Source organism: Salmo salar, chromosome ssa20, assembly GCF_905237065.1.
Source record: "Salmo salar chromosome ssa20, Ssal_v3.1, whole genome shotgun sequence".
In the NCBI taxonomy this organism is placed as follows: Eukaryota; Metazoa; Chordata; class Actinopteri; order Salmoniformes; family Salmonidae; genus Salmo; species Salmo salar.
In genome coordinates this window covers 21,315,131-21,342,232 of record NC_059461.1, presented here as the reverse complement: position 1 = coordinate 21,342,232, position 27,102 = coordinate 21,315,131, and the positions used below count along the sequence as shown (strand labels likewise).

Here is a 27,102-nt window from a genome sequence, read left to right as displayed (position 1 = left end):
AAGATGGCCACCATTATTCCTGTACCCAAGAATGCAAAGGCAACTGAACTAAATGACTATCGCCCCGTAGCACTCACTTCTGTCATCATGAAGTGCTTTGAGAGACTAGTCAAGGATCATATCACCTCCACCTCCACCTTACCTGTCACCCTAGACCCACTTCAATTTGCTTACCGCCCCAATAGGTCCACAGACGATGCAATCGCCATCCCAATTTTTTGCTACACTCGCAATAACATCTGCAAACCATGTGTATGTGAACAATAACATTTGATTTGATTTGATGATGCTACACGCTTGGCACACCTGTATTTGGGGAGTTTCTCCCATTCTTCTCTGTAGATCCTCTCAAGCTCTGTCTGGTTGGATGGGGAGCATCGCTGCACAGCTATTTTCAGGTCTCTCCAGAGATATTAGATCGGGCTCAAATCCGGTCTCTGGCTGGGCCACTCAAGGACATTCAGAGACTTGTCCCGAAGCAACTCCTGCGTTGTCTTGGCTGTGTGCAAAGGGTCGTTGTCCTGTTGGAAGATGAACCTTCGCCCCAGTCTGAGGTCCTGAGCACTCTGGAGCAGGTTTTCATCAAGGATTTCTCTGTACTTTGCTCCATTCATCCTTCCCTCAATCCTGACTAGTCTCCTAGTCCCTGCCGCTGAACACTATCCCCACAGCATGATGTTGCCACCACCATGCTTCACAGTAGGGATGGTATTGGGCAGGTGATGAGCAGTGTCTGGTTTCCTCCAGACGTGACGCTTGGCATTCAGGCCAAAGAGTTCAATCTTGGTTTCATCAAACCAGAGCATCTTGTTTCTCATGGTCTGAGAGTCCTTTAGTTGCCTTTTGACAAACTCCAAGTGGGCTGTCATGTGTCTTTTACTGAGGAGTGGTTTCCATCTGGCCACTCTACCATAAATTGGTAGAGTGCTGTAGAGATGGTTGTCCTTCTGGAAGGTTGTCCCACCACCACAAAGGGCCTTATATAGACAGGTGTGTGCCTTTCCAAATCTTGTCCAATCAATTGAATTTACCACAGGTGGACTCCAATCAAGTTGTTGAAAAATCTCAACGATGATCAATAGAAACAGAATGCACCTGAGCTCAATTTCGAGTCTCATAGCAAAGAATACTTATGTAAATAAGGTATTTCTGTAAAAACAAAATACAAATTTGCTAAAATTTCTAAAAACCTGTTTTCGCTTTGTCATTATGGGGTATTGTGTGGAGATTGATGAGAAAATGTTTTTATTTAATCAATTTTAGAATAAGGCTGTAACTTTAAAATGTCAAGGGTCTGAATACTTTCTGAATGCACTTTATATATAATTTCCAATCGTACTTATCAAAGGCCTTTTCAAAGCCAGCTATGAATACTAGGCCTGGTTTCCCAAATTCTTCATAGTGTTCTATTGTTTCCAGTACTTGTCTTATATTATCTCCAATGTATCCTCTATGTAAAAAAAAACTGTCTGATTAGGATAAATAATATCGGACAATACCTTTTTAATTCTATGCGCTATGCATTTTTCTAGGATTTTGGCATCACAGCAGTGAAGTGTAAGGGGTCTCCAGTTTTTTAGGTGGACTGGATCTTTATATTTATCACCTGGGTACTGTTTCAGTAATAGTGAGTTGCTGAGTATCTTATAGTCTACCATTCTTTCTAGGAGTGGCTAAAACATGTTAATAACGGACCTTTGAGTACAACCCAACATATTTGATATACCTCAACTGGTATGCCATCGAGCCCTGGAGTTTCCCCAGACTGGAAGGCTTTAATTCCATCTAGAAGTTCCTCCTCTGTAATTAAGCCTTCACATGAGTCTTTCTGTATAGCTGCTAATTTTATACTATTAATTGAAAAAATAATTGAAAATATATCAACGAACTTCAGTTAGTGGAAATGGAGGAGACTGAAATGAAATAATATGCTTAAAGGACTTAGCTTCATCTTTCAAAATATCGTTTGGTGAATCATATCAATATATCATGTATGACTCATTTGTAACAAGTGTCTGTAAATTATCTTTGGTAACATTTCTATGTTGAACATTAAAAAATGATTTCGTGCATTTTCCCCCAGATTCCATCCAGTTCGCTTGATTTTTATAATATATTACACTTGATATTTCTTGAATAAGTTCCTCCTTTTATTTATTTTTTCTCTAACTTATTTTGTGCCTCTATGTTAGAGTTTTTATTGCTATCTATCTGTACGGTTAGTTCCTCTATTTCCTTTTAAAGATTAACTCTTTTGACCTAAATAGTTTTGTTTTAATGATGAGTATTGAATTGCATGGCCTCTAAAGGCACATTTAAAAGTGTCCCATAGAATAAGAGGATCTGCTGTACCTATGTTATTTAGGAAAAAGTCAGTTATAAATTCTTCTGTCTTGGTTAAAAAGAATTAGTCTGGGGCCTCCTGAGTGGCGCAGCGGTCTAAGGCACTGCATTGCATTGCTTGGGGCGTCACAACTGGGAGTCCCATAGGGCGGTTCACAATTGGCCCAGCGTCGTTCGGGTTAGGGGAGGGTTTGGTCGGGTGGGCTTTACTTGGCTCATCACGCTCTAGTGACTCCTTGTTGTGGGCCAGGCACCTGCAGTCTGACTATGGTCATCAGTTGAATGGTGTTTCCTCCGACACATTGGTGCTTCTGGTTTAAGCGGGCGGATGTTAAGGAGCGTGGTTTGGTGGGTCATGTTTTGGAGGATGCGTGACTCGACCTTCGCCTCTCCCGAGCCCGTTGGGAAGTTGCAGCGATGAGACAAGATTGTAATTGAAATTGAGATTAAATAATAATAATAATAATAATTGTCATCCAGTAGCCTTTGATTCAATTTCCAATATCCTCGCCCTCATTGAAATTCTGTAAGAGTAATGTATATACCAATTATTTGATGGTCAAACCGCATTCTGTCCCCAATCAACACTTTTTTAACTTTCTGTGCCAGCGAAAATGACATAATAAAGTAGTTAAGATGATTTAATGTTTGTATAAACATTTGCCTGATGTTGCAAGAACGTTCCTAGAACACATTTAATCTGTTCATTAAAGGTTCCCAGAATGTTTCATTAGGTTGTGGGAACAGACTGGTGAGAACAATGTGGGGACATCATAAAATATACTGTATGTTCCCAAAACACAAAAACTGTCCAGTTGTGCAGATTATTCTAGAATGTTTATTTTAGGATGTAAAAAACATTCATCTGATGCTACAAGAACATTCCCAGAACACATTTAATCTGTTCTTTAAAGGTTCCCATAATGTATAATTAGGTTGTGGGAAGAGGCTTGTGAGAACAATGTGGGGACGTCACAAAATAAACTCAGCTAAAAAAGAAATGTCCCTTTTTCAGGACCCTGTCTGTCAAAGATAATTCGTAAAAATCCAAATAACTTCACAGATCTTCATTGTAAAGGGTTTTAACACTGTTTCCATGCTTGTTCAATGAACCATAAACAATTAATGAACATGTACCTGTGGAACGGTTGTTAAGACACTAACAGCAATTCATGTCACAGTTATGAAAACTTAGGACACTAAAGAGGCCGTTCTACTGACTCTGAAAAACACCAAAGAATAATGCCCAGGGTCCCTGCTCATCTGCGTGAACGGGTCTTAGGCATGCTGCAAGGAGGCATAAGGACTGCAGATGTGGCCAGGGCAATAAATTGCAACGTCTGTACTGTGAGATGCCTAAGACAGCGCTACAGTGAGACAGGACGGACAGCTGATCGTCCTCGCAGTGGCAGACCACATGTAACAACACCTGCACAGGATCGGTACATCCGAACATCACACCTGCGGTGTGATGGCAGCAACTGCCCGAGTTACACCAGGAATGCACAATCCTCCATCAGTGCTCAGACTGTCCGCAATAGGCTGAGAGAGGCTGGACTGAGGGCTTGTGGGCCTGTTGTAAGGCAGATCCTCACCAGACATCACCGGCAACAATGTGGGCACAAACCCACCGTCGCTGGACCAGACAGGACTGGCAAAAAGTGCTCTTCACTGACGAGTCGCGGTTTTGTTTTTCATCAGGGGTGATGGTCGGATTTGCGTTTATCGTCGAAGGAATGAGCGTTACACCGAGGCCTGTACTTTGTAGCTGGATTGATTTCGAGGTGGAGGGTCCGTCATGGTCTGGGGCAGTGTGTCACAGCATCATTGGACTGAGCTTGTTGTCATTGCAGGCAATCTCAACGCTGTGCGTTACAGGGAAGACATCCTTCTCCCTCATGTGGTACCCTTCCTGCAGGCTCATCCTGACATGTCCCTCCAGCATGACAATGCCACCAGCCATACTGCTCGTTCTGTGTGTGATTTCCTGCAAGTCAGGAATGTCAGTGTTCTGCCATGGCCAGCGATGAACCCGGATCTCAATCCCATTGAGCACATCTGGGACCTGTTGGATCGGAGGGTGAGCGCTAGGGCCATTCCAGGAACTTGCAGGTGCCTTGGTGGAAGAGTGGTGTAACATCTCACAGCAAGAACTGGCAAATCTGGTGCCGTCCATGAGGAGGAGATTCACTGCAGTACTTAATGCAGCTGCTGGCCACACCAGATACTGACTGTTACTTTTGACTCCCCCCTTTGTTCAGGGACACAATTTAAAATGTATGTTAGTCACATGTCTGTGGAACTTGTTCAGTTTATGTCTCAGTTGTTGCATCTTGTTATGTTCTGTCACGTCCTGACCAGTATAAGGGTTAATTGTTATTGTAGTTTGGTCAGGACGTGGCAGAGGGTATTTGTTTTATGTGGTTCGGGGTGGTGGTTTTTGTAGAAGGGCATTTGATTTATGTATTCCGGGGGTTTTGGGCACTGTGTCATATTCATGTATTTCTATGTTTTGTCTAGTGAATCTGTTTCTATGTTTAGTTAATTGGGGTTGGGACTCTCAATTGAAGGCAGGTGTTGTCTCTTTGCCTTTGATTGAGAGTCCTATATATTAGGGTGTGTTTGGGTTTGTATTTTGTTTTGCCTGTTTCTTGTTTAGCGTGAGTAAGCCTTACAAGACTGTTGTGTTGATCGTGAGTTCGTTGTTTGTTATTTTGGTGTTCATATTTGGAGTAAATAAAACGTCAAGATGAGCATCCACAATCCTGCTGCATTTTGGTCCTCCTTTCCCAACGACAACCCGTGACATGTTCAAACAAATATTTACACATGTTAAGTTTGCTGAATATAAACACAGTTGACAGGGAGAGGACGTTTCTTTTTTTGCTGAGTTTATATGTTCCCAAAACACAAAAACTGTCCATTTGTGCAGATGATTCTACTAAATTTCTATAAAGGGGGCAAAATACATTTGTCTTATATTACAAGAATGTTCCCAGAACACATTTAATCTGCTCTTTAAAGGTTCCCAGAATGTTTCATTAGGTTGTGGGAACATTGTGTGGACATGACAAGAGATATGTTCCCAAAACACAATAACTCTCCAGTTATGCCGATTACCACAATGTTTATTTTAGGTTGCATACAAAAAAATTGCAAGAAAATTCCCACATTGTGGGGATATGACAAGATATAACAAAACACAAAATATGCTCAGTTGTGATGACATTCAGATAATGTTTGTATCAGGGTGCACAAAACATTCCTTTGATATTGCAAGAATGTTGACAGAACAGTCTTTCTGAGTTCTGTAAAGCATCCTAGAATATTTAATTTGGTTGTGGGAACAGTGTGGGCACATTACAAGAGATAGGTTCCCAAAACACAAAATATGCTCAGTTGTGATGACATTCATACAATGTTTAAGTTAGGTTTCAGAAGACATTCCCTTAATGTTATAAGAATATAATAAGTATGTTTTTATGATGTTCATAGCATCGTTGTTTTAGGTCTAAAATAATATGCCATTGATGTTCATGCAATTTGATCTTGTCTTGGAGTCAAGCCCCCCCCCACTTTCATGATAATTTAGAAAATGTTAGATTTAAGTTTTACCAAATAATATCACAACATTCTCAGCATTAAAATGTGTAGCTACTTAAAGCATAAGAAAGCAGATTGGAAAACATCTCCATTATGTTTCAAATCAGATATAATGGCAATTTGCATTTGAGGACTGTATTTTAGGTGATAAAGAGACACATGGCATTTTAATTTCATTCATATGACATTTGAACAGCATTTAATCATACAAACAAAACCATATTTTTTACACTTCAAATGTTGACAATTTGCACATGTGGGGTTTGAACCTTCAATGTTTAGTTCCTAGCTGGGTTGTTTATCCTCTGCACCCACAGGGAAGCACTCCTATCTTTTTTTTCAGGACAGTCCAATATATTGCCATGGTCAATCAGGAATTCCGTGCTTCCTGTTTAGCCTTCTTAGACATAACTAACCCAGGGAAATACTGGTAACTGGGTTATTCATCATCATGCACCCACATTTAAAAAGTAGCCAAGACTATGAGTGCTGACCAAGGATCACTTTTGCTTTTCAGATCATGAAAAATATGCCAAGGGGGACCATATCCATCATCTCAAAAAAGGAATTATGTTGAGTGCATTTTTTAGAGTTGAATTGTTTTGTAAATGTTTTAGTTTTAACATTTAGTCTAAATTATGCATTTCTGACTGGATTTTCTAAATCTGGACGAAATACAGATGCCCTCTCTTTTATTACAGTGTATCTGAGCCTCAATTTCACAGGTTTTTGGTCAAAGTAAAAGTGGGATTAAACCTACAATCTTCAAATCTGCAGCCAGAATATTAACTCTCTGTTCCACCAGGGGATATCTGGGGCCTTGGGGGTTTCTTTTTTTTGTCAAATATGGTCCAACAGGACACAGAACACAATTTCTGAGTTGTTAAAATGTTCCCATCCTCTTCGAATGCTGTGTTCTTGTAACACTGTATTTTATGATTTTCTTTCTTCATCACGTGTTGAAAGTCTTATAAAATGTGATTTTCAAATTGAGAAAAGGTAAAAGGTTTTCTTATTTAGTTTGAATGTTCTGAGTCTGTATTTAAGAAGCATATTAATTGACAGTAATACAAGTTATTTAAAGGAAGTTCTATGACTCAGTCGCCAGTTGTGCAGTGTTTCCTCCGACACATTGGTGCGACTGGCTTCCGGGTTAAACGAGCAGTGTGTCCTCCGTGTTTCGGAGGACGCATGGCTCTCGATCTTCGCCTCTCCCGAGTTAGTACGGGAGTTGCAGCGATGGGACAAGACTATAACTATCGATTGGATATCACGAAATTGGGGAGGAAAAGGGGTAAAAGCACAAATATATATATATACACATTAATAATATATATATATACACATTAAATCCCATAGTGGATATTTTGCATGTGAAAGATGTCAGATTAAAGGCTCTTGGAATGGGTGTGTAGTGTTGCACTCTGAGAGGACACATTCAGTGAGAGATTATGCTGATTTTAATAACTTGGTCTACATGGCTAGACATCAGGTAGCTACATCTCCATTGATAGACGCTAGAGTTATTTGTATTTCAGGGTTTCCATTAGGTTTTATGCATATTGTGTGCTTGTGTGTCATGAGGAGGATATTGATTTTCCTTAAACGAGGCCCTAGAACATGCAGACTTTCTTCCTCTCAGAAAACCAAGTTGTCAGAGGCTCAAATCTCCTTTCAAGGCTTATTGCCGAAATAATTTTCCCGACAACCTCGGTCACAGGGAGAACTTGACCGATGGAAAGCCACTGAGTACAGGCAGTATTTGCTCTTCACCGGCCCCATAGTATTGAAGGATGATATTTCCAGTGTAGCCATGTAATTTAGCTAGATTCAGATGACAGGTGGCATTACCTTGATGATGCCAAACAGCTGCTGATGCGCTTTGTTGTGATGAGCAAGAGTGTCTATGGTGATACATTTACAATGTACATGGTCTCACTCACTTGGTAGATGTTGCATTTCACAACTGCTCACTCAATGACCTTATTCGCTCCGATTTTGAGAACCATTTGCAGTGGTTTAAACGTGCAATCAAAAGCCCACATTATCCATTGGTACAAGTGACGAGACGACTGTCTGAATCAAGCCAAGTGAAACATACTGTCAAGAACATCCAAACATACATCAAGAATAACATGCGAGATGGTTGTTTCCTCCTCCAGGACAAATGTGACTCAAATGTTTGCAATTATGGCTTATATTATATTGTTTAATAATGTCTATTTCTCCAGGTTCTAATCTCAGAGGATGTGGGCCAGAGCAGTGTGGATGGAAAATGAGAAGGATGTAGAAGGTATTATTCAGGGCACTGGATAAAAGACTGTGTGGTGGCCCCCAAATAAATAGGACAAAGCAATAAAGGATTGGTCCACAACCTCTCTTATGATGATAAAACTGACATCAGCTAAATAGCAGATACATTATACTTGATAATGCAATAAGTTAAAACTGCTGTTTGTTAAAATTGACTGTTAAATGTTTAAAGCCTCACCCCACTATTCAGAATCAAAACAGCAATGTGAAGACGTCGAAATCACCGAAGCCAGTGAAGTAGAGGAGACCCCCCCACCCCCCAAGAGAAACCAAAAGAAAACTACATTGAAAGAATGTATAACTGGTATGTTGAAACACACATTGACAGTTTGTGTACATTCAATTTACTTGGCTTTTTTTTCTCTGTATGTTGTTGTATATTTAGAATTTCATGATTATTGCAACCTCCCACCGCCAGCCACTACTGCCTCCAAGTTCTGTAAGTACGGTAGCCTGCAATGCTGATTACTAATAGAGCCCTTGTCCCTAAACCCTAGCCATTGAACAACCTCCTTGCCTGTTGACAGACTGGGAGGATTTTTTACCGTATTACTGTACTTTAACTGATCATTTTAAATCTGAGCTGAAATCCATCTGGTTTTACAGGCTAGTGGGTAGGGGCTTGGGAGGTTAACTTTGGCATGTAGTAGAATTTTGGTTTAGTTTGGTAATGTGTTTAGGTTGACTTTTTAAAAGTCCACTTCAATAAAACTTAAATACATAACAAATGTGTGTAGAAAAAGGCTGGATGTTATTTTACACTGTTTATTTTCAGGCAAAGGTTTACAACCTACCGAAATATGCTCTGAAACACTTGAAAACCCGTGCCACTGCTACCAAGAAGCAAAAGGCTAAAACGCAGCACAAAGTCACCAACTAATGACAGTGAGGACGACCCTTCACAATGTAAGCCAACTCCTTATTCTTGATCATTGTATTTGAGAAAGGTATTCTAATTGTAAAAGTTCACATGGCTTATCCCTGGAGAATGAGTCCTCGAGGTCTCCTTCTGCCTTCTTAATTGAGGGATCCCCCACACCAAATCGCTACAAAGAATCAGAATCTCACCATTTAGAATTTTGGTTTAAAGTTTGGTAGAAATTAGATTGTGTTTAGGTTGCCTTTAAGGTTGCATTACAAATGTGTGTAGAAAAATGCTGGATGTTATTTTACACTTGCATATGTTATTTTTTTTAGGCCTATCCAAGCCCAACTAAAATCTGCTCCCAAGTGCAAGAAAGCAAAAAGCTAAAACACCCAGCAAGCCACCAAGTATTGGTGGTGAGGGGAAATGGCAAACTAAAATGCCACACTAATGGAGAATGATTTTCTAAAATACATGGTGAGAAATGAAATGTTTCATCGGTATGAGTTGAATGACATTATATTGCCATGTAGTAATGGATGGAAAAACCCTGTACATGTGTAATGCATTAATGTTCTTTTGTGAAGTTACAGATATCTCAGATCTCAAAGCTGGAGGGGAAAGACATCCCGGACCGGGTGAAGAGAACAATGCATCGGTAAACTATTAGCATATTTCCTTTTTTCATTTTACATGACATTTAAATACCTTCTCTAACTAATATTTGTTTTCCCTCTTTACAGCAGGTTGGCATCTTGGTGAATCAAAGGCTACAGAGGCAGAAATACTACATGTGATGTCAACCTGCCTGAAATATGCACCTGACCGCAAGGGGGGCAGTGGGAGGGCCAATGAGGAAGGAGATGAAAGAGTTCTTACGAAGTTAAAAGCATCAAAGCCTTTTCCGACAGTGACGTTTTTGGGGTTTATTTTATATCTAATTTGTGTTTTCAGAAGCCTGTGCCAGAAATGCATAAAAAAAAAAAAATGATGGCTTGTACATCTATTTTGTGGTGCAATTTTTTTTCTTAATTTAAACCGTTCTTGACTTTGACAAAATACATTTGCATAACAGTTTTGACATGGACAAAGGTTTACACAATGCTTTTCCAAGTTACTGCTCTAATTGTGTTTCACAAAATGGCAATAGCCAACAGAAGTATAGACCCTAAGTCTGGAACATTTTGCACCATGAGTGGAATTGTATTATACATATCAGGGTGCTGTTCAAGAATGCAGTTTGTTTTCCTATTCTTAGCTCAGGCTCTTATCCTTATTTAATGTAAAGAAGCCTACATCAACAAATGGCAACTACTTCTAAACATCTAATCAGCGCACTTCATGGATTGGTCATAATCCCTGTTGAATTCATGGTGTGTTTAGGTCAAATCAGATCACAATGTGTTCTCAACCTCATCCTAGTATTTAAATGTAGTTGATTATTAGTTGAGTATAGTACTTAACCTCTATAGTACCGGAAATACAAAAATAACTGTTGGCTGTCTTTTTCAGTGGGTGAATAAAGGTTGAAATCTCATTGATCAACGTCTCAACCAAATATTGCCCAAATGTCCACGTTGAAATGACATGGTGTCCCCAGTGGGGTGTGTCTGCACCCCTCCTCTGACCTCTACACCCACCCTGCTGCCAGCCCTACACCCCTCGCCCCACACCCCTCGCTACACAAATATACAGCAGGGTCTAGGCCTGTTTTCCTTCCTCTTCCTCCTGGTGCCTTCACCAGGCCTGATGCCCTTGACTTTGTGCTTGTCTAGGATGCAAATTCACAGAGGTTAGGATAATAAACACAGCACTGATGGGCTAGGGCTCGGAGGAGGCCACACTTCCTGACTCCCCAAACAGGCTCCTGGGAGAAATCACAACAGAGACACAGAGGGGGAGAAAGACAGGCAGGCAGGAGGACTTAGGAATTTAATGCATGACTTACCCACCAGGTCAGGAAGGAGACCTCATCTAGCATCTCCCTCTGAGTAATCTCTATAAGAGCCTCTGCTCCTTTTTAAAATGTTCTGCTCATTAACGTTAAAAAAAGAGAGAGCTTTCACCACTTTCACTGGCTTTGTATCTTTTGTGCTGTGTGAGTTTGCCAGAGTTCGTACTTAAAGCCCGTTTGTGCTTTCCTATTCAGGGAACATCACACAACAGCTCCACAGTATTTCAATCTGGAGTTAATATCATGTCTGAATAAAATATCAGACAAGCTTTGAGCCAGCTATGCAAAGTCCCTGTGTTCTTTGTGTGGGTGGGTGGAGAAGATAAGGATCAATGCACATGCTTGTCAGTCTTCGCGGTGCTGATGGCTGCTCCAGCATGTTGAGGTTGTGGGGTTATGAGTGGGGTTATATGGTGGATCAACCACAGTTCTTTCTGGGGGTTTGGCAGATGCACCATGCAGCCTGTGTTGGTCCCATTAGACATTTGGCTGAATAGTCACTCTGTGATCATTAACACAAAAGATCATTAGGATTCCTGAGATACCTCGACACGGGAAAAACCCAGCAGCTGAACAGAGCAGCCTCAACAACAAAGGGCGGGGACTTGGCCAAGTTCAAACGAACTACAGAAACCTCTCAGTGGGCAATTAGGGCTCTCCAACTTTTATTTTTTCTCTGGCGACCAGATCTGGCCCTGCTAGAGGAGGGAGGGAGTCTCTGGTGTGTGGAAGGTGATGGGGAGGATGGAAAGGGGGCACCAATTTCTGCCCCAGTTAAAGAGAAGAGAAGGGGGTCAGCGGTGTGAGCGGAGGAGGAAGGAGGAAGGGGAAAGGGGAAGGAGAGACTGCTACAGCTGCCGCTATGCTTCATCTGGGCAATTAGCTGTTATCAGCTCTCTCAGCTCCCTGGGTGTTCTGAGACCCAACTTTCACATGCTGGCACTTCACCAGATATCTCTCATCCCCACATCACACACACACACAACTCCACAGGGACACACAGAAACTTTCAGACAGAGAGAGAGAGAGACACACTCAGAGCAGAGGCACATGGACAGAAACATACTCATAAAGTACAGACTTTTAAAATTCCAAAGGAAACCTCGAGCAAAAATATGAATTTATATGGGAGAGCTAAAAGTTACAGTTATATACGTTTCATTTTTTTAAACCACGCCCATCATCATCATATTTCCCAGCATGCTCTATTGCAGGTAGATTTTTTTAAATTGTTTGTGTCAATATCTAGGTTTTTTCATGTACATTGATTGATACAAATAATCTTATGCAACTCAAATATAAATAACATAAACTATTACAATCTGTTACTTGGACATATTGCATCCGTTACTGAAATGGTTGCTCCAGTTTAGATGTTTAAGGTAGTCTCATATCTTAGCATACTTTTAACCCTGGCAGTCATGTCAAATGTTGGATATGCCCACCCTGGTTGTATTCCAATAGGAATTACAACACATCACTTTGTAAGCCAGCATAATGTGACATGCAGGCCTGATAACAAAGAGGTTCGGGCCACTGTATTAGGGTAAAACTAGGCCCACAAAATAATGCCTTAAAATATGTATTGTATTGTCTTAAAGAATTACATTTTAATGACAACATATTCACTTAGGATCTCACTTGATGAAGGCCACAGGACTGAAAATGAATGAATGCAACAACCATGTCTCTGTCACTAGTAAATACATTCATATGTGGTTCTGGTAACTCTAAAATTCACTTGAAAGGCACCCTGGGAAATATGCAAATAAGGCTTACAATTCTAAAGAAGGGCTATTCGATTCCGGTCCTGAGGGCCGAAACATTTCTGGTTTTGGATTATTGTATGGTTCTTCAGAGACCCTAAATTGGTTCCCTTACGGCATCACTCTCAAGACCCTTATTCAGTTCCAACTTGCACCTTTATTGTTAAGAGTGTATGCTACATATGATTGATGAAGGCATTCCTCATTGGTGTTACAGTCTTATATCTCAAAGTCTAAGAGGTGCAACTGGTATCTGGTGGTTAACTGTAGAGTGTGGTCTCTATGGGCCTCTTTCTTTAGGCTGTAGCTCGGATTGTCTTCTAGAGGGTTGTCACATGTTGCACACATGTTCGTCCAGCCTTGTGAATCACCCTTTGTAAGGAGCGGCATCCTTCACGGCAGTTGGTGTATTTCCCCTTGTTAAAAACTCTGACCTCGCCACCTTTCCCCCCTGATTGAAATGATATCACCTTCCAGTAGATATGGGACAACATAGGTGTATGTGTGGGTGCATGTTACTGTTGGTCTCCATTAACACAAAATGCAAGCTTCTTTTCAAGTGGTGCTATGTTTTAGCACTTCTATCCTGAAGTTTCAAGCAAAGCACCGAGCACTCTCAAGGGCACTCATAGAATGGACAGGTGTAGTAGATGGGGTCAACAGAAGGGGAGGGGGAGGGCTCACCTTCCCAGGCCTGCAGGGACTGATCCTCTGGACGCAGAGAGATTACCATGGCACTGGGCCGACCCAGCCTGCATCTGCCTCACAGTATGAGGGATTAGCTAGGGTACAGGCACACCACAGAAATTCAATCAGAGAGGGAACACTGCTGCACCCAGACAGCAGCTACAGCTGACAGTAGCTGCCCCAGTGGAGCACAGCACCCCTCTTTCCAGGCCAGGAGTTACCACCAGCTCTATTGGCTGCTCCAGCTCCCATCTGCTCACTCATGGCTGTGCGGTTTGGCATGTCCAGTGTGTTTTGGATGTCCCAGCCCACACCCCTGGTCTGGCCTGCCCAATACTCCTCTCCTTTTTGGTAAATATGGATTGGTTTCCCCGCCCTGACTAAGACTGTACTCCCTTCTCTGGCCTCCGAGCTTGTTTTTACCTCCTCCCTACACACACGTGCACATGCATGTATGCATGCGTTGACATGCACGCACACACACACAACGCACAGCTGACTCACCCCAGCCCCCAGACCAGAGTGGAGCTCAGCACATTCTCCCGGGCACAGAGAAACCCTGGCAGCATATACAAGCAGGTTCTGGCATCAGGAGCATTCTGTTTTTCAAAGGTCTGCTCTTGTTAAATACTAACTCCTTCCACATTCCCAGCGATCAAATACGAATCGAAGTTGATTCAAATGCATAATGCATAATTCATGGTCTGGAAAGGAATGCTTCTCATTTCACAGTGAGACAGGGATCCACCTTACTGTAAGCTGCTCTGTCCCAAATAGTAATTTTCTTTATCCTGTCACAGACTCTTTTGTATTCTTTAACTTACTATACTTACTATACTCAAAGTACTACACTCAACGTACTATACTCAACGTACAATGCCCAACGTACTACACTCAGCATACTATACTAAACCTACTATAATCAACGTACTATACTAAACGTACTACACTCAACGTACTATACTAAACCTACCATACTCAACGTACTATACTAAACCTACCATACTCAACGTACTATACTCAGCGTACTATACTCAATACACTATACTCAATGTACTATACTCAGCGTACTATACTCAGTGTACTATAATCAATGTACTATACTCAATTTACTACACTAAACATACTATACTCAACTTACTACACTAAACGTACTATACTCAACTTACTATACTAAATGTTCTATACTCCTTGATATCTACTTGTGTTCTTTGTTCACAATGCACAGATGCAGGGTCATGAACCGAGTTGCCACACTCAGTAGAAGAGACTCTTTGTCTGACAGCTGATGTTTGTGATTTACTGGACCTCCTGTCTCTGGGTAGAGAGAGCAACAGACAGGCCTCGTAACTCAGGTGTTCCCATTCCACACCCTGTCACTGGCTGCAGATGCCAAGGCCTGTAAATCCAGTGGAGACTTTAAGGCAGCGTGCGGGGAGAGCAGATGGAGAGACACACTGCTGTACATACTTTATGAATATCCTAAAGTACACAAGGTTCAAGGATTCACAGCATGACTGCTTTTATTGCAAAACACGACTGGAACTAAGGTGCAACATGCAATGAGTGAATGGTGAGGAATAGGGTCTTATTAATCAAGTTCATAATTACATTTGTTGTTGATTATGAATTAATTAATAAATGCAATGGTATATAGATGGACTCATCGATTGAATCAAATGATTCCCAGCATTCCATTTCCATTGCAGAACTCTTTCTCAGAGTGGTCCAGTCTAATAATGTGTTTCTTCTCCCCTGTGTACCACTGTAGTGCCTGTTACATAATGAGCACATCTAATTAGTAACAGACTGTTTTGTTCTGACCTGGGTCTATATATAGATGGTTCTTGTATATACCCAGAGAATGGGGCTCAGCTAACCAGCCTGGCCCACAGAGATCTAACCCTGAGTTTACCATGCATGGCAGCCCAGTGTGGGGCATGCAGGGAGAGATAATGGCAAACACATGTAGAGGGAAAAGGCTTTACAGCGAAGGAGAGCCAAGATGTTTCATCTTTTAAGTGATAATTATTCTACCCCAACTCTGCACTTCTCTATGTGGGTCTTTGATGTAAGGGAGTATATGGCAGTTCACAAGACAAGCATGAAATTAGAGGACAGTGTAATGAATTTGATGGCCCCATATTTAGGTTAAATGACTAATTAGTGATTTTCTGTGTGTTTGCGATGTGTGCAATTTGTGTGTGTGTGCTTGCGTGCGCGCATGTGTGTGTATAGGTGCGTGTGTGTGGAGTCTATGGTATGACACAGATGCCAGTGGAAAAGGGTGCATCTCATTGTGCCAGCTGTGCATATTTTTGAAGTTAAAATGTGCAGACAACCCCCTCACCAACAGGGAGTATATAGAACCATGAGTCTGGGGGAACACCACAGGGGGAGCACTGAGGCCTGCAAATGGGGAAAAGGTATTTGCAGTCTTATAAAAGTACTGAACTGCAGATATTGTATGTATTTTCTTCAGTTGCCCCTGTGACAATTTTGGACCCCCTTGTGGCTCCCCTAAATGTGGAGTATGAAATAATTTTTACATAACTAATTTTTGCAAACGTTCTTTTTTTACATCCGTTATTAGACAGTGGCAACGGGAACACTAATGATTATGAACATGGTCTTTTGCCTGCTAATGCCTGCAATGCAGTGAAGAAAATGATATGACAATAATAACGTCTAATGTAACTGGCCCCTCTAACAGTACAACTGGCCCCAGCTTGGCCCCCCCAGTTGAAATGGTCTAGAAGCGCTACTGCTTCCTATGTCCTTTAAAGCTGGGCAGCCCTCTTTCCAGCAGCCGGACAGGATAGCCCACATCCTGTGAGAGGCAGGAAAGAGCCCCACACTCAGCCCCAGATGCAATCGCGTGCTCCAGGCAGCACCCCTCCAGCCTTCCACCGCTCATACTCATCTATCTCTGATACAAAACATGCTAACACTTCAGCATCATAGTAAAATGCTAATCATTCTCGAAGCAAAACTGAAATTTGGTTCACATGGAATTGACACTTAATTATAGCCAATTGTGTGCACCGTGCAAAGCTGCAGCTCGTTTGGACACTCTCTCAGAGATCTCCAGGCTCTATGAGGTGTACCACAAGTGTGTGGTTATCTCAACAGCTGACACCAATTTGAGTGAGCTGAGCTCTTCTTGGATCTATCTGCTCCCCCATGCTTCAGTGAACTCTGGCCCTACCTCCATCAGATGCACACAGCCAGTTATGGTTTTGCTGGCTGCAGTGACAACCACATACAGATCAGGAATTTTGTTACCAGTCTTCACAGTTTTTTCACTCTAAATACACAGCCAAAAAGGTCTATGTTGGGTCAGCTCAGGGTTGGAGTCTAAAGTTTGAGGCAGAAGTCTGACATATGGAACTTATGGTTGGTGAAGCTTTCAGAGTAATTCACCTCTAGTAGACTACAGGTGTTGTGAGATGGGTACAGAGAAATACAGCATTTCATAGAGAAACCTTTTTTCTTTATTCTCTGGTACTCCAGAACAGTGTCTACTCCAACATAAACGGATAAGAAAGGGCTGGGTTGTCTCATGTTCAAATGTTTTGTTTTCATCATTAAATCTTTAGCAATTAACTTGATATTCAACATAACCTCACTCTTAACTACAATGTCAACATCACTTAAAGAAGCCCTTCATTCAGTCTCTGATGTAGACTCATTGTCTCCCTGTGTTCCCATCATGCTCTAGTTTGAGGTCAAAGGGAGGCGTCCTCTAAACTCAGCCACACCAAACCTCCCTGGCTCTAACAAGTCACTTGTTTTGGACCGGGCTGTCAGAATGTCAGGCCCTGTTTTTCAATACCATGAAAGCACACGCACACCCAACCCAAGAAGCTTGGCCTCCTCCCTTACACGAGAGGCGGTACCAGAGACGAAAGATGAAGCAAGACACCCCACTCGCTGTTTAAAAGAAAAATCTGGTTCAATGAATGTCAATGGACTAAGTAGACCAGACCCAGCTGCTATTGCATTGGTGTCTATGGGAGACACACCCAGTTAAGTAGACCTGAACTGAAAATGTTCTCCCCAATGGTAAACGGCCTGAGTGAACTACCTTCATTTATCCACCATCTTTGATGGGACAACAAGTAAAAGCGGTCTGGGTTCTGAACAGCTCCACAGAGAGGCTAACATGATTGTTCCCTGTCCAGCGGTCATGTTTCTGGCTGCAGTGCACAGGCTGCTTTCAGGTGTGAGAACCCCTCTCTGCCAGCCCAGGCCAGACCGGGCCAGCCATTCAACCGTGGCAGCGTTGTAATTTAGACCATTAAGATGTAGTGCAGAGGTCTGAGAGAGCTGGCAAGGGGACAGGTTCACACACCCCTCCCAGGCCCAGCCCAGCAGTTACAGTACAGAAGCAGCACTGAGGGAGTGGGCAGGGTCAGGGAGCTGGACCTGCTGGACTGGCCAACCATGTTGGATTTCCCTCCCCAGTCACTACCAGGTTGGACAGAGCAAGTCTTGTTTATTTAACATGTTAGTCTTAAAATGTCTAAAAGCATAATATTAAACTGATGAAACACTGAACTTTGCAGAGTTATACAATACTTCAGACTGGGTGTTTGGCCTCCGAGACCTGTGTAATTAGTAGCCGCATGCCCTTTGTCTCTGTGTAAATTTCTCCAGAGATGCACTGTTTATTTACAAAAGTCGAGCCACCTCAAGATTTTTCGAAGATGAATGATGACTGTGTGTGTGTATAAATGTGTGTGCATACAGATGTAGGATCTTAATTTGATCACTCTTTTGTTGCTGAGAATTTTCTTACACAGCAGGAAATGTAAACTTGTACAGATGTAGGATCTTAATTTGATCACTCTTTCGTTGCTGAGAAACTTGTAGTGCATTCAAGGTTTAAAAAGGCTTCTAAAGTTTGTAATTTCCGCTTAAAAATGTCAGACTTCATTTGCCGTAAGATGTTTTTTATCAACCACTACAAAAAATGTCCATTAATTATAATCCACATAATAATTAACATTTCCTGTTGCTGCAGGATCCTTTTCCTGCTGTAGCAAACTGGCTCAAATTAAGATCCTACATCTGTAGTGTATTTGAGATTTATTAAGGCTTCAAAGGTTTGTAATTTCCGATTTGAAATTTCAGACTTGATTTGCCCTAACAAAAATGTTATCAACCCCTACAAAAATATCCATTAATTATAATCCACATAAATGTAATTTCCTGTTACTGCAGGATTATTTTCCTGCTGTAGCAAACTTGCTCAAATTAAGGTCCTGTGTGTATGTCACTGCAGACAGTATCTGATGGGCCTCTGTGCTGCAGTCAGTGTGGAAGTTGTGCTGCCAGGAGTGGCTCTGTCTGTCTGACTGTTTGGCCTAAGGCTTATAAAGCCTGCTCCATCGGCCCTAAAATGATTCCTCCACAGCAAAGCTCCAGCCCTGCAGCTTCAGCTCCCTCCAGCCACCACTGAGATAAACTGGCAGGCTGCAGATATGGCAAGAGAGCCATGGGGGAACCTAGACCTTACACCTCAAATTGTGTGAGACCTAGCTATATAATAACTAACCAGATGATTTATGCTTGGTTGAATTCACATTTTTATTGTACAAATATAATAACTCATCAATCTACTATCTGAAAATGTTCCCTCTCCAAACTATACAGCCATCGCATATTCCGTCCAAGACTCACTCCTCATCCTGACTTCTTATCGTGATGACAAGCTGGGGGAGCTGATCACATCATCTCCATCTGTCACGTTTAATTCCTACAGTACACTACCAATGTAAGATCTTAATTTGATCACCATGTTGCAGGATACTTTTCCTGCAGATTTGTAATTTCCATTTAGAAATGTCCAATTTCCCTTATGAAAAATTGATCAACCCCTACAAAAATTATAATCCACATAAGAATTTACATTTCCTGTTGCTGCAGGATAATTTTCATGCTGTAGCAAACTGTCTCAAATTAAGATCCTACATCTGTACTCCCTCTGGCTCTTTTAGTCAGTTAAAAATATCAGCTGTGGGAAGGAGCTGGGCCAGCCAGCCAGAATGCAATGCTCCAGCGTGGGTTGGACATGGACTGTATGGTGCAGCTTGACACATGTACACTGTAAACCCCAATGTGCTGTCATTACTCAAAACTTTTGAGGAAACCTGTTGCACTTAATGTATCTGAGTACAGTTACTTAAAGTGATTTTGTATTCATTACTCAAAGTGATACGAGTCCCTTTGACTCTGTAAAGGGTCCATATTTGAGATGTATCAGCTTAACATTTTTTGAGTAATGCCCCCACTAAGCCACACCTCACGTATAATTTCTGAGTGTGCCTTGCTTTATCGAGTGAATTGTAGAGTTACCATCCATGACCTTAATTTGTAAGTGACAGAGACATGAATGTTGAATTTGTTCATTTTCAGTCCTGTGGTCTTCACCAAGTAAGTTCCTAGGTGAATGTTATCATTGTAATTAAACTCTTTATGACAATACAGTTCTGTAATCCAGAGTCTTTTAGTTATTCAATGGACCTCATATTTGCATTTGCCTATGATGACTTACTGTGTTCTCCACTACAGGTTGTCAATTTACCTTCTGTCCTCTCTTCAATCCAACTCTTTGTTCTCTCTTTAATTCGGGGTGATATCGGTCTTGTACGTTTTATTTCAATGCTAATATCTCATTAGGCCTTATTTTAAGGCCTAGCTTTACCCTAACACGGTGGCCTGCAATTCGTAGTTATCAGGCCACATCAGGCCTGCAAGTAGGGTTGCAAAATTCCTGAAACTCTCCTAAAATTCCCAGATTTTCAAAAAATCTTGGTTGAACGATTTCCAGGAATCTTCCAACCGAGATTTCTGGAAAACCTGGGAAATGTAACAGTGTTTTGCAACCCTACTTGCTAGTTACATTATGCTGGCTTGCAAAGTAATGTGTAATTCCTATTGGAATCCAGCCAGAGTTAGGATATCCAATAGTTGATTTTTAATGATTGCCAGGGTTAGGAACAGTGTGAGGAGACTACCTAAGCCATTTAAACTGGAACAACCATTTCAGTAACGGGTGCAAAAAATCTAACTAAATGAATGGATTTGTTTTTAAAAAAACATGTTATATATAGTTGTTTAGCATAAGATTAATACATTAATCACTCAATGTACATGTAAAAACACAGATGTTGAAAACAATTCCAAAAAATGTACCTCCAGTAGAGTATGCTGGGAAAAAAAGTTCATTTGTTATCATAACTTTAAAAAAGAGATGATGTGACTTCTCGTTTAGTTTTGAGTTGACTTTGAGTTCAGCTTACTAGAAGTATTTGAGTAAAAAATGCCATGGGGTTTACAGTGTAGTTATTGATAAAGTATAGTGTGGAGAACCAGACTGGGACACTCGTTATGTATTTATACTGTTCTAACTGCAGGTTATGTTGCTGTCTGGAGCTGGGTGGATGGATAGTGTTGTGACTGGAGGCTCTGTACAGCAGGACTGGGGAAGGAAGCAGTGGCAGGAGACATCTAGCGGCCTTTTGTAACTTGAACACAGACAGGGTTCATTGGTTCTGCTGTTGGGGGATATCAAGCCCTTTGGTGTCTCTGGTGCCTGGTGGCAGGTAGCATTGCAGTTAAGAAAAGGTCACTGGGCAGAATCCCCAAGCAAATGAGGTGAAAATCCCTAGTTGCTCCTGTAAGTTGCTCTGGATAAGAGGGTCTGTAAAATGTTAATAAGTCATTGTTTATTCCAGTCAGGCGTACAGTAACATCACCCACTTTTACCTTTTGCTCTCTTTTGGTTTTGGAGACCAATATTTTAAAAGCATACATCATGTAAACACTTCTTAAAAATGTTTACATGTGTATCTATGCAATTCACAAGAAGGACACAGCAGATTTATATGGCCATATACAACAAATGTAAATATATTTAATATCTTAATGTATCCAACAGCAACAATATACTTGATTTACTGCTGTGCAACAAAGAACCTTTGAAAATGCATAAAATAAGATTGAAACTTTATAGCTTGTAAGTATTAGACAAAAAAATGTAAACCCCAGCTCTCCACAGTTAAAAGTATTCTAAATGACATGGCTAATGTGTGCCATTATATCATCTCTTACGTCCAGTCAAATGAATCATCCCTCCCAGCCAACCAGCAGGCTGAGGGCCAGGGCATGTGCAGACAGGGGGGCTCTGACTCCCCTCTCCTCCCCCTATCCCCAGGCCTGATTTAGAGAGACATGGCCCAATAGGACAGGGGGTTTTCTGTACACTCCCAGGCAAGGGGTCTGCCTTCTTTTTCTACCCATCATTCTGTTATCTTGACAGACTGTCAGACCAAGGCAGCTACCTTCAGTCTCAACCAATTCCCAACATGTCTCTGGTATGCACTGTGTTGACATAGAATATCATATCATAATGTGATTTTTTTTATACCCCAAACGTTTTGTTGTGTGTCAATGTCCTGGGCCACTGGACTCGGATGTGGTTTCCTCCGAGTTTATAGTCAAGCAGAGAGCACTGGGGGAAGCTGAGTCTAAATAATGGAAATATGTACGTGAACACATGGGGACATACAGGCCTGTTGACACCCAGTCTTTTAATATGTTTGAATTGGCACATCAATTAAAGTTAGGTAAGCCCATGGTTCGGGTTTAATTACGTTCCTGTCAGGTTACGCTCTCCCCCATTCCCCCTGACCTCTCTCTCCATGACTGTTGCCATGCCATTTGTTCCTGCCTGCCAACCATTATTTTCTCAGTGTTTTGACATCCTTCTTTCTGTTAAATGCTTGGTTAGAGGTGGCGGTAGGTCAGCGTTGGAGCATTGGGATGAATTACGACAGCAGCAGCAGCAGTACATGCCAATCGTTCCCTACAGTGCTTTCATAGACAATGTGTTTGACGTAAGGAATGTATGTGCACCAGTGTGCATGCATTAGGTCATTTGTGTGTGTGTGTGTGTGTGTGTTGTTACGGAGAACACGTGCATGGGGGATGCATAATGAAGAGATATCTAGCTCTTTAGACTTATGTCATACCATTCACTTTAGATGATGGAAATGAAGTAGATTAAACTGCAAGAGTCCAAACCAAATAGAACCCTTATAGCCTTAGCTCTGAGTGTGACAGAGGAGTGTTTGTTACCAGGCTCATGGTCTCTGTGCTGAGGGCAGAGGTTGCAGTGCCGCGGTGCCAAACTCTGGAAGTGGGTCAGTGCTCAGTCACACAGTGGCTGTAACACATACATCATATCACGCGTGCACCTGTAAAAACACACCGAGCTGAGGGAGAGCAGAGCAGAACAGAGCTGGCCTGGCGTCACCCTCCAAATCTGGACACAAACTCAAATAGTGGGTCATTTTCACCCACAGAAAATACTCTGTGACTGGGCTTTCATTCCTCCTCAATGGTAGGTTCTGTCTTCAATATACCTAACCCAGGACAGGTCAGGACAGGAGGGAGGTTACCGGACCAGAGGATCATGGCAACCACGATAGTCTCTGATTCTAAGTTGAGATATTTATCTTAGTAAATTATATACAATATATAATAGTGAATATTAGTACATTCTACCTGTAATAGTAATAAAAACATGATTGATGGTTTGTTTATATCTCATTTGGTGAATTTATTTGTTTTAATAAAATAATGTGTTTCCATTCTATGGTATACTTATCCCCTAAATCTTTATGTGTGTTCTACACCACTTTATATTTGGGGTCTATCGGACTACTTTGACTCAGCATTTTAACTACACATCCCAATGGGCACAGACGTGAATTCAACGTCTAGTTTTGATTTACATTTGGTTGAGTTGCCAACTATTGTGAATTCAACATGAAATGAACAAAACATGTCACCATGTCATTTGATGTACGTTAATACAAAATGGCCTTACGTTGAGGACTTCTTGCGAATTCAATTAGTTTTCCACATTGATTCAACGTCATCACATTGAGTTTGGGGTTGAAATGATGGGGAAATAAAGATTGTGCCCAAGGCAGTATCGAGTTGTGAGTTTAGCATGTCTGGAGGAGTAGGCTGTCAGTATGACGTTTTGAGCCAGACGTCTCTTTGTCTGAGGCTACAAGCCTTCATTTGGAGCACTATGCTATACCACCATTCTTCTGGAGATCCGAAAACACACAGTTCAATGAGGTCTTACAGCACAAACCATTCTGGTTTTGGATTGTGCTTGTTTATATGATAGTTAATGTCATAGACAAATAGAAATCGATGGAGTCTCAAGCACAGACAGAGTGATGTACTCCAGACATGGTAAAGGAAGAATAACAAATGATGACGGCCACTGAGTTGCACCGTGGGTCGGGTCTGGGGGTCTGGAGAGGATCAGACGTATAAGGAAAGGTCTCATTCCTCCCCTGGGTTAACACACGGCCATCTCTCATCTGCTTATCAGCCCCTGAGAGAGCCAGAGTATAGCCAGAACACCACAGACTGTGTGGATGGACTAGTTTCCAAGATCACTGGAAAATGTATATACAGGCAAGTCCAATATATTGTTCCCATCTGTGCAACTTTAATCATGAATATAACCATGTGCCATGTTTTAATGAAAATAACAAAATTTAAGAGAAATATGAATCTTCAGAGGGACTCCACCCATCTATACATAAAAAGACTGCACAGAGGAAATTGTGTTGATTACACCAGTCTATGGAAAAAGGCCAGTATATGCCAGCTTCTTGATTGACGTTGGTTTGTTGGGCCTTTAACAACTTTACCTCACTGTGTATTTTTTTTTTTACAAGTTTACTCACATTGTCTAAACATGTCTCAACCATGTCTGAAATATGAAAAGCTGAATCTCAGAGGGGGGTAGGCCACTGTCTCTCCCCCTGTCACTCAAACCTTCCGAACATGGGCTGCCATGTATGACATCAAGTAAACAACATGTATTAAGTTTAGTTTGTTTAATGTTTGAATAAATTGCACCAGCCTTGTAAAGTGTAACAGCTGTTTCGTTGCTCATTTGCACTTTCCTGCGTGGTTGATGTTTACAGTGGAAAATGTCCCTGACAGCAGGCTCTGCTATGAATCTACTTGTTCACATAAAACAACCTTTTTTTGGGGGTGGGATTTTTTCCAACGCTCTGGCATACGGGCTAGTCTGAACGCTTTCTTCTCATCGCGGGAAGCTTGTAAAGAGAAATTCCAGTAAAGTGGTTCATTAAAACATTTTACGACCAGAACTTGATTAAGGAGCTTTAAAATATATATATATTATATATATTTATATAGAGAGAGAGAGATTATTATTCTATATCAACCTCCACAGTCTGGGTTGCATAGAATACTATTGTTTGGAATAGCATGTCTGTCAGGTTAGACAGGATGATAAGCTTGACCTATTAAAGCAGAACATCCATCAACTCTACTCTAAATGAAGATTGAGGCTGGAACAATTATAGGTCAAAATAGAGCCATATCATTACAATATCTCCTTGACTACAAAATATGGCCCCATTTTCTATTTTAGAGTGTCAGAGTTGTTAACTCTGAATCCCAGTTTGACCAGTCTGTCAGTTCTCTAATGTTACCTGTAATCCTCTGAGTAGACAGAAAAGGCCTCAATCAGGAGTGGCTGCTTCGTTCACCTGTCTAAACAGCTGCTGAACAAACAGGCTGCTGTTAGTTTTTGAGTTATTCTGGCCGGGTTTCGAGGCACACTGAAAGGTAAACATCCCATTCTGAGGATTATTGGCTGCACCTGAGAGAGCCCAAAGCCAGCCGCACAATCCTGTATCTGTTCCCCAGGACTCGGAAAGAAATCTGTCAGATAGATCTGAATATATACATACACCAACTGCCCTGCACACAAAAATGGCATCACCCACAAAGCTCAACCACAGGACAACACGTTTACACAGTCTGCCTTGATATGTGAATAAACTTATCAAAACTTGCAACCACACTGACTTACCAACATTGTGCGGTGTAGATTTTTCGTCCCTTAGTGTGAATACACACATTCACAGACAGAGTTAAAGGACAACTTTCCTCTGTCAAAGGTGTTGACACCCGGTGTGCATTAGGGTCAAATATTGTAGTCCCTGTTGGCAGCATTGCCCTTCATTTTCAGCACAGTAATCAGCAAGTTTACTTGCAATAATCATCAGCTGTGTGTCTCCAGCAGAGCAACAGATGTGCCCTCACCGCCTCTGGTGCTTTAGAGCAGACATACTGTGGGAAAGCAAAGAGTTACCTTATTTACATGTTTTCAGCAATTGAAATATGCTGAAAGTACAGTTCTTTTTGAACACAAGCATTCATGCTGTCCATTCTTTTTTAAATAGCTTGGTGACTGATTTGAAGCTAATCTCTTTTGAGACTAGTTAATGTGGTTTTCATGCGTAAGATATTGACCAACCGTAAGTTGATCAGTCTGTCCCATTAAGCAGAAACCAGCTCTGTTAGCCACCCTTTTCAAAGAGATCTAATGTCCCAACTCACAGTGTTTCGGCCCAATGGGCACATCTCACAAACTCACACAGTGTTACTGTTCCCTGCGGTTGGCTCCATTCTTGGCAGTCACAATGCACACACACAGTGCCAGGCAGGCCAAAGAAGGGGCGAATGTGCCAACGGGTGTCCTATTTAGCATGACTCAATGTCAGTTTAAACGATCACTAGTCTGTGTGAATAAGATCTTTCTAGACCCCATCACTGGTTACCCAGGCCTGGACACTTCAGTCTGGCACTGGAATTAGACCTAGACCTGGAGGCTTTAGGGTCCTCTGCCTCAGAGGGTGAGGTAGTTATGGAAACTTATGCAGGTAAACCAAGCAATGGAGAGTGTTTAGTTTGCTCATGGAGAACCCATTAGAACAACCTGCACTCATTTTGCCCTAGTCTGGTTTGAGGACCAGCATGATCGCCAAGTCAAATTAGCTCTGAAAGGAATACATTTAAGAGTAGTGTTTGCAGTGCTGGCAGTCTTTCACATCAACTTCTAGACTGGCCCAGTTCTACACCCTGGATTGAATTGACAGCGCAGTTTGTGGTATGGTCCCCACATTGCGGTTTTGTAGTTTACACCTTTCCTGCCATGGGGCGGCCAGGCTGTGGGGGTTCTGTTTATTGATGTATAAATACTCAGGAAGATATATGGTGTGAATTAGAGAGCACCACCGACCACACTCTGAGCACACCAGGAGCTCCATTTTCGGCTGGCGGTACGGAGGCAAACGCGCATTTTCAATTTCATCATGTAATCAAATTTAATTTTCCAGCCCTAACGGTTCGGCAATTTACCTGTGTAACATCAGCTCACTTGCGCCTAGGCCTATATGTCACGGTCGCATGGCATATTTAACTAACAGGTTATAGAGCAAACAACACAATTATCACAACACACAGGTTGTAATATGGCTTTTGTTCTGTCTTCCCCAGTGATTTTACCCACGCACCTTTACTGGTTTAGCGGCCAGCTATCTAAACTTGTTATCATGGTCGAATTATCGGCTGGGGGGGGGGGGCTCATTGATTTTGTTAGTAAGTCTCACTCAGATATCATAGAATAACTGCAAACGTTTCTATGGCAAAATGCA

The 27,102-nt window shown here is 41.7% G+C and overlaps 1 long non-coding RNA gene across 3 annotated transcripts; it reads left to right on the top strand.

Moving 5' to 3' along the window:
* The first annotated feature begins 5,190 nt into the window (after positions 1-5,190).
* LOC106579921 (uncharacterized) lies at positions 5,191-10,620 on the top strand. Of its 3 annotated transcripts, none has more exons than XR_006760882.1 (5): positions 5,191-8,563; positions 9,035-9,165; positions 9,457-9,601; positions 9,712-9,782; positions 9,868-10,620. It is a non-coding gene; the product is annotated as an uncharacterized lncRNA (long non-coding RNA). The 3 variants fall into 3 exon arrangements; XR_001322768.2 differs by having other exon boundaries at positions 5,191-8,698; positions 9,718-9,782; XR_006760881.1 differs by having other exon boundaries at positions 5,191-8,698.
* Positions 10,621-27,102: the final 16,482 nt, after the last annotated feature.